This window comes from Rattus norvegicus, chromosome 8, assembly GCF_036323735.1.
Source record: "Rattus norvegicus strain BN/NHsdMcwi chromosome 8, GRCr8, whole genome shotgun sequence".
NCBI classification, from domain to species: domain Eukaryota; kingdom Metazoa; phylum Chordata; class Mammalia; order Rodentia; family Muridae; genus Rattus; species Rattus norvegicus.
Window position 1 is genome coordinate 12,164,729 of NC_086026.1, and position 12,696 is coordinate 12,177,424.

Consider the following 12,696-nt stretch of genomic DNA (forward strand, 5'->3'; position numbering starts at 1 on the left):
TCTCTCTGTATGTGTGTGTGTGTGTGTTAGAAAATCCTAGGACCTCCTAATTCTCATGACATAGGAAACAGCTAACTGGTCTTTCTTGCCTTTTATTATTGCCTCGTTGGACTGAGATAGAATTCTCTACAACTGTCAGCTGCATCCTTCCTCATTTTCCTGTAGGGAGGGAAGTCCTCTGGAAGCCTTTTTATCTGCAATTACCCTGGGCTGCCAAGAAATGGCTTTCAGTATGCTGCAGCAGAATTGTGAATATAAATGAGTCTTGTGCTTGTCAAGCAGCACACACAGCAGAGAACAGTTTTCATTTGAGAAGAGAGATAGCAATTAATGTAGAATCTGAGCTCAGTATTCACTTAGCATGAAATTATTTATTGATATTCAGAAGTAAGGTGAAAGTACAGTGTTTGAAATGAATAAATTAAGAAACAAAGGGAAACTGTGCTGGGCTCTCTCTGCCTTCCCTTGAGTAATATCTTTGTCAATGCCTGTTTTCTCCGTCATCTTTTCCTTTACAGGAGATTTTACTCTACCGAGATGGAGTCATGCTTTTATTGACTTTAGTTCAGTCCCTGAGTGTAAATGCTTTGCATGTGAACCCCTATTACTCTGACAGGCAGCTTCTCCCTCCTCTGAGAGCTACATGCTGGGTGACATTGAGAAGTATAAATAGAAGGATCCAGACCTGGAATCAGAGAACTAAGCACGATGGGTCTTTAAGTCCACCTACAGCCATGATTCTTTTTGTTTGGTTGCTTGGTTGGTTTTGTTTCTCAAGACAAGTTTCTGTGTGTAGCCCTGGCTGTCCTGCAATTCTCTTTGTAGACTAGACTTGATCTTGAAATCACAGAGATCTGCCTGTCTCTGCCTCCAAGGTGTGGGATTAAAGGCATATGAAAGATCTGTGGATAGTCTCTTCTACAGTGGGTTTTTTGTATCCAAGGAAACAAAGCACATGATTCCTGTTAGAAGCAGAAAGTCGTTTAACTGTTATGTAAGTTTTAGTTTATGGTGTCATCACCAATGATTTATGACATAGCTATTTGCTGAAAGAGACACAACTTCATGCAGCCTACACTATGCAGCTGAGATGACTTCACACCTCTGAACGTCCTTCCTCAACCTCCAGAGTATTGGAATGGCAGCCATATGCTAACAGGCCAGATCAAACGCAGAGTCAGTTATGAATGCTAATCAAGCACTCTTCTAACTGAGCCTAATCCCTAACAGTGATTAGAAATATTAAAGAAGTAAGACACAAAGGCTCCATATTAACTGAGGCTACTCAGATAAAAAGTGGCATACTTGGTGTTTGAACCCAAGCAGTCTAGTTCCAGGATATATGCTGGCCACATTGCCATTTTGGACTTTCTCCTAATCCATATTTAAATCACTTGTGTGTGTGTGTGTGTGTGTGTGTGTGTGTGTGTGTGTCTGTGTGTGTGTGTGTGTGTATGAAAATTAGTAGCCTATGAATTATAATGCATTTTGTATGCAATTTAATGCAGACCAATCATTTGCCTCTATGGCACTAAAGCTAAGGAGTGCTGCTCTGGAAAGAGCTTCTCAAGTCTAATGGCTCAGTAACATCCTCTCCTTTAAAGACAATGGAAATAAGCTTAACTGCCTTGTTTTCTACTGGAGCTGGACAGATGCAGAACATCTGGTTAAATACCTTGTTTTGAAATCAGAATGCCTGGGTTAATGCCCTACGGCTAGCACTTTTACCCTGGTTGCCTTATCAAGCTTCTTAATTTAGTCTTAGTCCAAGATTTTTTACATATAAAAGGACTATAAAATACCTTTTATTTGTATTGTGAAGATTCCATGGGATGTACAGGCAAGATATTGGTGCTTGGTGCTTCCGTAATAGTATCACCTAGTAACTTCTAGGTAGGTGGAAGCCAGGTGTCAGTAGCCAACTGTGAGGATTATGGAACACTGAGGTAATCATTAATCATCAATAATCTGTGCTCTATATTAAATATTAAGTTAACCGTTCCTATATTTCCATTAGTTTACTTGGGGAGTCTATTAATATTTGTCTTTAAATACATGTACATTTGGAAGAATGTTCACAAAGATTGGGAGGCGGGGTGCTGATATGTGTGATACAGGAATTCAAGCCAGAGCCTTGTATAAGCTGGGCAGATGTTCTACCACTACCAATGATTCCCAACTTTATAAAGATGTGTTTTTCTCCATCCTGTAAAGATGTATTTGCTTATTTTTATTTTATGTGCATGGATAGCTTGCATAATATGTGTCTATATACTGTGTGTGACTGGTGCCCATGGAGACCAGGAGAGGTCATTGAATTCTCTGGAACAGCTCAGACGGTTATGAGCCACCATTTGGCTACTGGGAACAGAATCTAGGTCCTCTAGAAGAGTAACCTATACTTTTAATTGCTGATCAATCTCTACAACCATAAAGATTTTTAAAATTGACATAGGCATAATGTCTTAAGTCTGTAGTCTTAGTACCAGAGAAGCTAAAGCAGGAGAATTTGTGTTAGTTTAAAGCCAGTTTGATATACAGAGGGAGCTCCAGAACATTCTGAGCTTCAAAATGAGATCCTATCTCTAATCATCATCATCATCACCACCACCACCACCATCATCAACATCATCATCATCACTATCACCATCACCATCATCATCTCAAAACTGGTAAATAGAATTTTTAAGAGAGTTTGCAAATCAGTTTTGGAGAGACAATATAGAAAATAGAAAAGAAATTTCTGTCACTGTTCTCACACACAAAAAAGAAACTTGTTTTTCTCATAGCCCATAACTGCCAGAGTGACTACTGCATCCACTGTCTGCAGCTTCATCACATTATCTCCTCAGGTGGCATGTCAGACAATTTCTTCTGCAGTATCCCTAGGTGATTTTTAAAACACCAATCCAGGCCACACATAAAAGACAGAAGTTTGTATCAGATTAGTCTGTAGGCCAGAGAGTAAATAGCTGGTATCATTTATTACCAATCAAAAATGTATTTGCCAAGAAGACAAACTGAGAGAAATTATTCAAATATAAAATCTCCATTAAACAGGAACTGCTGTGATCAAGCATATGAATCATGTCCTTTTATAGTTCCTTTAAAAGTGCCCTGTCCTCATGATTACGTAAAATGCATGACTCTTAGAAAGCGATATTAAGGGGAGCGGTAGATACAGTCTCTTTGATGCCTCCTGCAGAATTTGAGTCAAGAAAGATTCAAGTTTATTATCAGATCTTTAAAGGCCTCCTTGCAAATGTGCTGTGATTAGGCCTGCTTACCCCAGCATGCAGATCAGCATCCGTCTAAGCTGCACCTCCTGCCCATTTCCCTCCAATCACTGGCACGACTGTGGAGAAAGAGTTAAACATCCGTCAGGAAAACAGTTCTTTATTTCATGAATGTTTCATAAATGAGGAAAGGAAAGGATTCTGCAATTATAGACCAAGTGCTTATTAAAATAAGAAAGGTTATTTTCATCTGGACTCCAGGACTTTGCTGCCAATGAGGAAGTGACAAATTATTTTTCTTGGGGCAGTTGTGGAAGTGTATTGCTTGGGAGTGGAAAGAAGAAAAATTCACCTTTTTTGCCACTGAAGACAGAAAATAAAGCAATTACCTGAAAACCCAGGTACATCTCTTTCCTTATTTCTCACTTCACAACTTTACCTTGAATGCCATACCAGGTCTAGTTTCCTGTACAGAGAGTTGGTGCCACCTAGATATGTTGCAGGACATAGATCACAGTGTGAACACTGGGATTGTGTTATCGTGTGCCTCACCGTTAGCAAACACCTCTAATCCCAAGCAATGAAGACAAAGCTGATTTGTAGAAGGAAGCACCCATGTTTGAAAGTGATAACTAGTGAGTCACAGAAAAAGTTGGACTAGTATATACCCAACTCCCACAAGACCAGAGAGGACAGGGAAGTTACTTACGAGAGAGACAGACAGTACAAGAGAAAGAAACTGCAGTATAGGAATACAGCAACGTTCATGGAGAGCAATACAGTTGAGGTGAGAGGAAAAGTAAAGCAGCACGGAGAGGGAGAAGGAGGCAGTTTTACTGGGAGAGTTTTCCAAAGACAGATTGAAGAGAGAGCAAGCAAGGCACAGGCAAAGACAGAACAAGAAAGAGAATAAAGAGGAGACAAAAATTATAAAAGAGTCCTAGAATTAATATGAGGCCAAGCAGAGCAATTCAGAGGGCAAGAGAAAAATCCAGATTGAATGAGTCAGTTAGGAGAGGAGTAAGAGCCAATACAGCTGAGTTGGCCAGCCAGCTTGAGTACAGAAAAAAACAAGAAAGGATGAGTTTATTCAGCAGCAAGTCTCAGAGGCTAGAACATTCTAGGCCTAAATTTGGTTGTATGTAGTCTAAAAAGTTCCAGTACTAGGTCTAGGTTAGCAGACAGAGTCAGTAAGCCTCCCAGACAACAATACAGCAGAATAAAAGTTATGTTTACATAAATATACAAAGTGTTGTGCATAGCTTTTGCTACCCTGTCTAAGCTCTAGAACTTACTACACTACTAGCCCCTACCCTGCTTCCCTTGAATCCATGGATAAAAGACACACACAGGGGTTGTTTATTTTCAACTTGCCTTCTTGGCACAATTGCTGAGCGTTACTATCTCCAACCTAGAAAAGCATGCCCTTGGCAATATTCTTATCTCTTCACCTCCAACCTGACACAAACTTTAATTACACAGTTCATCTTGTCCCTTCTAAACTCTACTGATCATCCACCTGTAGAAGCGGCCTGTGTGGCCACTCAATTTCGAGTTCTCACATGGCTGTTCCTTTCCTCCCTCAGAAGCATGGCAAACTCTCTCTCTTTCCTTTGCACCTGTCTCTTTTCCTCCAGGAACCTGGAAGTTCTGCCTGTTCCTACCACCCAACAATTGGCCCATGGGGTCTTTACTCACAGATAAAGAACCAACTGAGGAATAGGACAACATCAGAACCATCCCTACAGAATGAGTTTGAAGTATGACACTTAACCCGAAGGTCTCGAGGAAAGACTATTGCACTGAATCAAATGCTTGAGGTTCTAGAGTCCTAACAACAACCATGGTTAACTTGTGATTGATATGCACTGTCCCAGAGAGGTCTCTTGACAGAATGAGTAGTACCATTCCAAGTAAATGTAGGCAGAAAAGATGTTGGAACAAAACCTTACACTCAGTAAGAGCAGTTTGGAATAACAGTCAGTGATGAGGGAACAGTGTAGAGGAAGAGATAATTTATCTAGTTTGACATTCTATTCTATGTCTGGGTCATAGTCCCCTGTGTTTACTAGCTACTAAGTAAAACCAACTACTTCAAGGGCAATCCTGAACAAAATTCAAGCTGATCTTCAAACCCTACACTATAACTCCTAAGCACAGTTTACTGAACAGCATCAAGGAGTCATTATGCTTTTTCAGATATCAAATTAATTGGGCATTTCATATATATGTGCAATGTTGATGTGCTTTGATAGTATTTATCCCCTGTAGTATTCTTAATCCCTCTCCCATTCCACTTCCCCCACTATATCTCAGTAATGCTCCCTTTTTGTGTTTCACACCTTCCTTGTTTTTGTAGTTTAAGCATTGGCTGGTTAGTTTTATGTCAACTGGACACAAGCTGTGGTCATCAAAGAGGAGGGAACATCAGCTGAGAAAATGCCTCTCCAAAAAATGCTGAAAGCAAGTCTGTAAAACATTTCCTTATTAGTGACAGACGCAAGAGGGCCCTGTCCATCATAGGAGACAGTACCCCCGGGCTAGTGGTCCTGGGTTCTGTAAGAAAGCAGGCTGAGCAGACCAGTATGCAACACCTCTCCATGGCCTCTGCATCATTTCCTGTGTTCAAGTTCCTGACCTGACTTTCTTTAATAATAAACAGTGTACGCCAAATAAAGCTTTTCTTCCCAAAGTTGCTTTTGGATACAGTCTTTCATCACAGCAATAGAACAGTAGCTAAACAACACATATCAAATAAATATGAGGTTCTTGTCTCCTTTTGGCAATTTCAGAGTAGTTCTTTAAGTATTTTCTACAGTGTACTTTGATCACAATCATACCCTGCCTCTCAATTCCTCCTAGACCAACCTACTTTCCTGCCCACCTAGCCTTGAAGTTTCTGTTTTAAACCTTTCAAATCCAATTGGTGGTTCATATATACTTTTTGGATTGTGTCTTTCGCTAGAGTGTGATGGACCATAAAGAAAACTGACTCAAAGAAAGGAAAAAGAAAAAGAAAAAGAAAAAGAAAAAGGAAACTGACTGTCCCTCTCCCAGCAGCTACGAATTGTAATATCTTCTCAGCTAGGAGTGGGACTTTAAGTCCATGTTTCTCTCCATGCTGGGATTTTGTCTGGCAGAACTCGCACAAGTCTTATGCATGTCTGGTTTTGGTTATTTCTATAAATTGTACATATGTTGTCAAAATTATAGATAATTTGAAATGACTGTAATTTTGGACATGGAGGAAACTAAACAAAGAGCTTAGACTCAGGGGTTTCTATCTTTCCTTCTCTCTTCTCTATCATTCTTTCTTAGGTAAAGGGAAGTGGGTTAAAAGGAAAAATGGGGTTATAGTAATATTATAGAAATTAAACTAATAAGCACGTGCTACTAAATTTACTCTTAAAACATTGTATAGCCATAATCTTACAATGATAGAAATCTTTACATTTTGATGCAGAATTGAAATTATATTTTCTTACATTGGTAGGGAATTTATATATTGATACTGGTTTAAGTATTGGTATAAATCTTTGTATATTAATACAAACATAAAATTAATTTTGTCACTATTAGATAGCCATTTTGCCTATGCAACTCATTTAAGAATATAAGGCTTAGAGTCCTTTTAATAGCTGTTATTACAAACTGTTTAGGATGATTAAGTAATTCAAGTTATATAGTCAGATGGTAAACTTATGGTCATATTAGATTCTAATTGAGATAATTACAATAAAGTGTTTTTGAGGTAATTCATATAGTAAATAGCTAAAAATATCAATCTTTAACAACTTAGTTATGCTATATATGGATAGATTGTCTTCAAAGGTATCAAAGATCTACAGGATATGACATTTAAAATAATTTCATTATTAAAAGGTCTGCTCATGACAGTACTCCCATTCCACTTCAAGGAAGCAGATGAGTATTAATACCTTCATTTGGAGTAACTTCAATTGTGGTCAGCCAGTAACTGAGCAAGAAATAGCCTAATTTCATCTGCAGATAGAATGCTATCCAAAAGGCACAAACGGATGCAGGATAGTTGGTTGCTAAGCTCTGCCAGTATAGCATAAGTTAGTCCTTCATAGTTTCTGCTTCACTTAAGGTCTGTCAGATGTTCAGGGCCAAACTATAGATGCTCCAGCCTTACAATGAATATTGGGGACTGCCTACAGTCAACCATCTCTGTCAATTGTCTTAAGTTTTGGAAGTTGTGTCCTTCTCAAATCTCTGACAGAGTTGAAGATTAGTTGTAGTCTCACAATTAAACCTAAGTTGTTTAACATTGAAGATATTCTAAATTTGAAAAGATGGTTTTCAGGATACAATTTGAAATCAAACATGATTTAGGTATAGAATTGTAAACTCTTTAAGTTAGGGTAGATGGTAGAATACTTTAAATTGCCAAGTATACTAGAATTGATGTCATAAGTAAATATCATACTTTATAATGTGCATAATTGTTAAAATTATGTTCAACTTAAATCTGAGAGAAAAGAGCTATTTAATTGGACAAAAGGGAAAATGTAGTGGGTTGGCTGAATGTTATTTATATTCTAATGCTAATTTGGATCCCCCAAAACTGTTTCCCCCACAAACAAGAGAGTCCACACTTAAGACATTGAGTGACCCTGCTCCCAATTAATTCTAATTGGTAAATAAATATGTCAGTAACCAATAGCTAAGGAGAAGAGGTATAGCTCTTGTTAAGGTTTTCACAAACTTAGAGAGAAGAGAAAATGAGGAGAGAAGAAAGGAAGCAGAGCTGCCATGGGGCTAGAGACGTCCAGGAAAAAGAGAGCTACCATGGGTTAGGGGCCAGGAGAACATGGCCCAGAGGGCTGCCTAATTGGAGTTAAGAGCAAGCCAGTTGGAACATAGTAAATACTGAATGATGGCTTGGGGTTATTGGTGAGAAGAGCATCCATTATTCATAATAGTTTAGCCTTCACTCCAGCAATTATTTTTATCTGTGTGCCTTTGCATAATTAAGGAAGCTTTTACAGTAGTAAGTTTCCATAAGACTGTCTTTAGTGTTAGTTGTCCTTCCTGCATTGTTTCCTCTATCCAATGTCCTACCCCAGTTTACTTATTTTAATTCCATGATTCCACTTTAACCCTTTATTGCCACTGCACTCTCTCTCTCCTCCCTTGAAAGCATCCCACGTAACATTCTTCTAATTTCCTAATCTTAGATGGTATTTCAAATAAAACACATATAACTGAGGAGTCCAAGTTAATGTCCATAAATGAAAGAAAACATGTAATATTTTTCTTTCTGTGTTTGGGCTGCCTCATTTAAAATGGTTGTTTCTGGCTTCATCCACTTAAGGTTTCATAATCTTGTTTTTCTTGACCACTGAATAATATTCCATATGTAAATGCTTTCTCATTATCCCAGGTTAATTATACCATTTATCAGTTGAATGAGTGGTTTCCATTTCCTGGATATTGTGTATAGAACAGCAGTGAAAATAGCTGAGCAGGTCTCTCTAGAGTAGGAATTGAAGTGCACACAAGAAGTTGGGTCCTGTGACAAATCTACCTCTACCTTTTCCAGGAACCTCCACACGGGCTTTCACTGCGATTTACCTGTTTTTATTCCCATCAGCAGTGAGTAAGTGCTTCCCTTCCCCCATATCCTCAGCAGCATTTGTCATCATTCGCTTTCTTGGTGTTAGCTATTGTTTAGTTTGCATTTTCCCAGTAGCCAAGGATATTGAACATTTTAAAAATTATTTGTGTCCATGTTTCATATTTGAGAATTCTATTGAATTCCATGCCTCATTTTTAACTGAATTGTTGATTGTTAATTGTGATTGTTGATGTTTTATTCCTTACTGAATAAAATGCCCTTGTATATAGAAAATGCATTGTCCATGTAGTGTGCACCAAGGCTTGTGCTATAACTGAGCTGCTGTGAAGGATCTGTTGATAAATGCAGGTATATACGTATCACCAGATGAAACTAAACTTCAATTCTTTTGAATGTATATGTCCAGGAGTGTTATATTTGGATCATACCATTTTTTTAAATTAGAATAATAAGTTGCATTGTGGCTACAGTAATTTACATTTTTATCAGCAGTAAGTTTTTTCCCTATCCTTGTCAACAGCATTTATTGTGGCTTATTTTCTAAATGATGGTGATTGTGACTAAGGTAAGCAGGAACTTCAGTGTAGTATTAATTTCTATTCCCATGATAGCTAAGGATGGTGTGTGTATGTGTGTGTGTATGTGTGTGTGTGTGTGTGTGTGTGTGTGTGTGTGACACACAGTATTTTATAAAAAAGACAAGTTTATTCTGGCTTAAATTGGGAGAGCATACATAGAATGTATGACAGGGAAGATAAAGCCCAGAGCAAGAGACCAGTAGGTCACTGCATCCTCAGTTATACAAAACAGGCAATCAATACCCTTAATGATATAGTGAGGCTCCATCCTCTAAAGATTCCACACCCTACCCAAATAGTGCCAGCAGCAGGGGAGCAACTGTTCAAACTTGCAGGTTTATGGGAGCCTCTTCATATTTGGACCACAACTGATGGTTAGAGGTTGTTGAAGGCTTTACAGAGCATTTGTAATAACACTTGAAATGTAGAAAGTACATGATAGTTATCAAGAAATGTGCTTCCTCCCCTCTGTGTGTGTGTGTATGAATGTATTCATGTGTCTCTATGTATATTCATATGTTAGTGTGTATGTACAAATATATGTATTTGTTCTTAAATGAATGTAATATTCTGCCATTAATAATTGCAACCACCATGATTTATTTTCTTACTCCATTTTCCTACCATCTTAGATATTAACATTACTAGTTGACCCTGAAAATTACAGTAGATTGGCATCAAGGATTTTTTTAAAATGCACAGTAAAAACTGTTCCAAGAATACAAACTTAAAAATGTTAACCAAAATATTATCAATCTCCCGCGGATCCTGGCCCGCAGCAGCTCTCTGCTCCCAGACCCGGTGAGAGAGAGACCCAACCGCCTGGTCAGGTGGGCACTCCTGAGGCTGCAGAGCAGAAGAGACCACCAACTCTGCTCACCCCTGCCCACATCCCTGGCCCAAGAGGAAACTGTATAAGGCCTCTGGGCTCCCGTGGGGGAGGGCCCAGGAGCGGCAGGACCCCTGCCTGAGACACCGCAGGAACCTGAAAGAAACAGACTGGATAAACAGTTCTCTGCACCCAAATCCCGTGGGAGGGAGAGCTAAACCTTCAGAGAGGCAGACAAGCCTGGGAAACCAGAAGAGACTGCTCCCTGCACACACATCTCGGACGCCAGAGGAAAAAGCCAAAGACCATCTGGAACCCTGGTGCACTAAAGCTCCCGGAAGGGGCGGCACAGGTCTTCCTGGTTGCTGCCGCTGCAGAGAGCCCGTGGGCAGCACCCCACAAGCGAACTTGAGCCTCAGGACCACAGGTAAGACCAAATTTTCTGCTGCAAGAAAGCTGCCTGGTGAACTCCAGACACAGGCCCACAGGAACAGCTGAAGACCTGTAGAGAGGAAAAACTACACGCCTGAAAGCAGAACACTCTGTCCCCATAACTGACTGAAAGAGAGGAAAACAGGTCTACAGCACTCCTGACACACAGGCTTATAGGACAGTCTAGCCACTGTCAGCAATAGCAGAACAAAGTAACACTAGAGATAATCTGATGGCGAGAGGCAAGCGCAGGAACCCAAGCAACAGAAAACAAGACTACATGGCACCATCGGAGCCCAATTCTCCCATCAAAACAAACATGGAATATCCAAACACACCAGAAAAGCAAGATCTAGTTTCAAAATCATTTTTGATCATGATGCTGGAGGACTTCAAGAAAGACGTGAAGAACTCCCTTAGAGAACAAGTAGAAGCCTACAGAGAGGAATCGCAAAAATCCCTGAAAGAATCGCAAAAATCCCTGAAAGAATTCCAGGAAAACATAAATAAACAAGTAGAAGCCCATAGAGAGGAGACACAAAAATCCCTGAAAGAATTCCAGGAAAACATAAATAAACAAGTAGAAGCCCATAGAGAGGAGACACAAAAATCCCTGAAAGAATTCCAGGAAAACACAATCAAACAGTTGAAGGAATTAAAAATGGAAATAGAAGCAATCAAGAAAGAACACATGGAAACAACCCTGGATATAGAAAACCAAAAGAAGAGACAAGGAGCTGTAGATACAAGCTTCACCAACAGAATACAAGAGATGGAAGAGAGAATCTCAGGAGCAGAAGATTCCATAGAAATCATTGACTCAACTGTCAAAGATAATGTAAAGCAGAAAAAGCTACTGGTCCAAAACATACAGGAAATCCAGGACTCAATGAGAAGATCAAACCTAAGGATAATAGGTATAGAAGAGAGTGAAGACTCCCAGCTCAAAGGACCAGTAAATATCTTCAACAAAATCATAGAAGAAAACTTCCCTAACCTAAAAAAAGAGATACCCATAGACATACAAGAAGCCTACAGAACTCCAAATAGATTGGACCAGAAAAGAAACACCTCCCGTCACATAATTGTCAAAACACCAAACGCACAAAATAAAGAAAGAATATTAAAAGCAGTAAGGGGAAATGGTCAAGTAACATATAAAGGGAGACCTATCAGAATCACACCAGACTTCTCGCCAGAAACTATGAAGGCCAGAAGATCCTGGACTGATGTCATACAGACCCTAAGAGAACACAAATGCCAGCCCAGGTTACTGTATCCAGCAAAACTCTCAATTAACATTGATGGAGAAACCAAGATATTCCATGACAAAACCAAATTTACACAATATCTTTCTACAAATCCAGCACTACAAAGGATAATAAATGGTAAAGCGCATCATAAGGAGGCAAGCTATACCCTAGAAGAAGCAAGAAACTAATCGTCTTGGCAACAAAACAAAGAGAATGAAAGCACACAAACATAACCTCACATCCAAATATGAATATAAAGGGAAGCAATAATCACTATTTCTTAATATCTCTCAATATCAATGGCCTCAACTCCCCAATAAAAAGACATAGATTAACAAACTGGATACGCAACGAGGACCCTGCATTCTGCTGCCTACAGGAAACACACCTCAGAGACAAAGACAGACACTACCTCAGAGTGAAAGGCTGGAAAACAACTTTCCAAGCAAATGGTCAGAAGAAGCAAGCTGGAGTAGCCATTCTAATATCAAATAAAATCAATTTCCAACTAAAAGTCATCAAAAAAGATAAGGAAGGACACTTCATATTCATCAAAGGAAAAATCCACCAAGATGAACTCTCAATCCTGAATATCTATGCCCCAAATACAAGGGCACCTACATAGGTAAAAGAAACCTTACTAAAGCTCAAAGCACACATTGCACCTCACACAATAATAGTGGGAGATTTCAACACACCACTCTCATCAATAGACAGATCATGGAAACAGAAATTAAACAGTGATGTCGACAGACTAAGAGAAGTC

General features: G+C 39.2%; 1 long non-coding RNA gene across 1 annotated transcript in view; it reads right to left on the reverse strand.

Moving 5' to 3' along the window:
• LOC102553498 (uncharacterized) overlaps positions 1-12,696 on the reverse strand; it is an 83,409-nt gene that overhangs the window by 24,739 nt on the left and 45,974 nt on the right. The window contains exon 4 of the long non-coding RNA XR_010054068.1: positions 3,288-3,355. This is a non-coding gene — a long non-coding RNA (uncharacterized LOC102553498). The remainder of the gene's footprint in view (positions 1-3,287; positions 3,356-12,696) is intronic.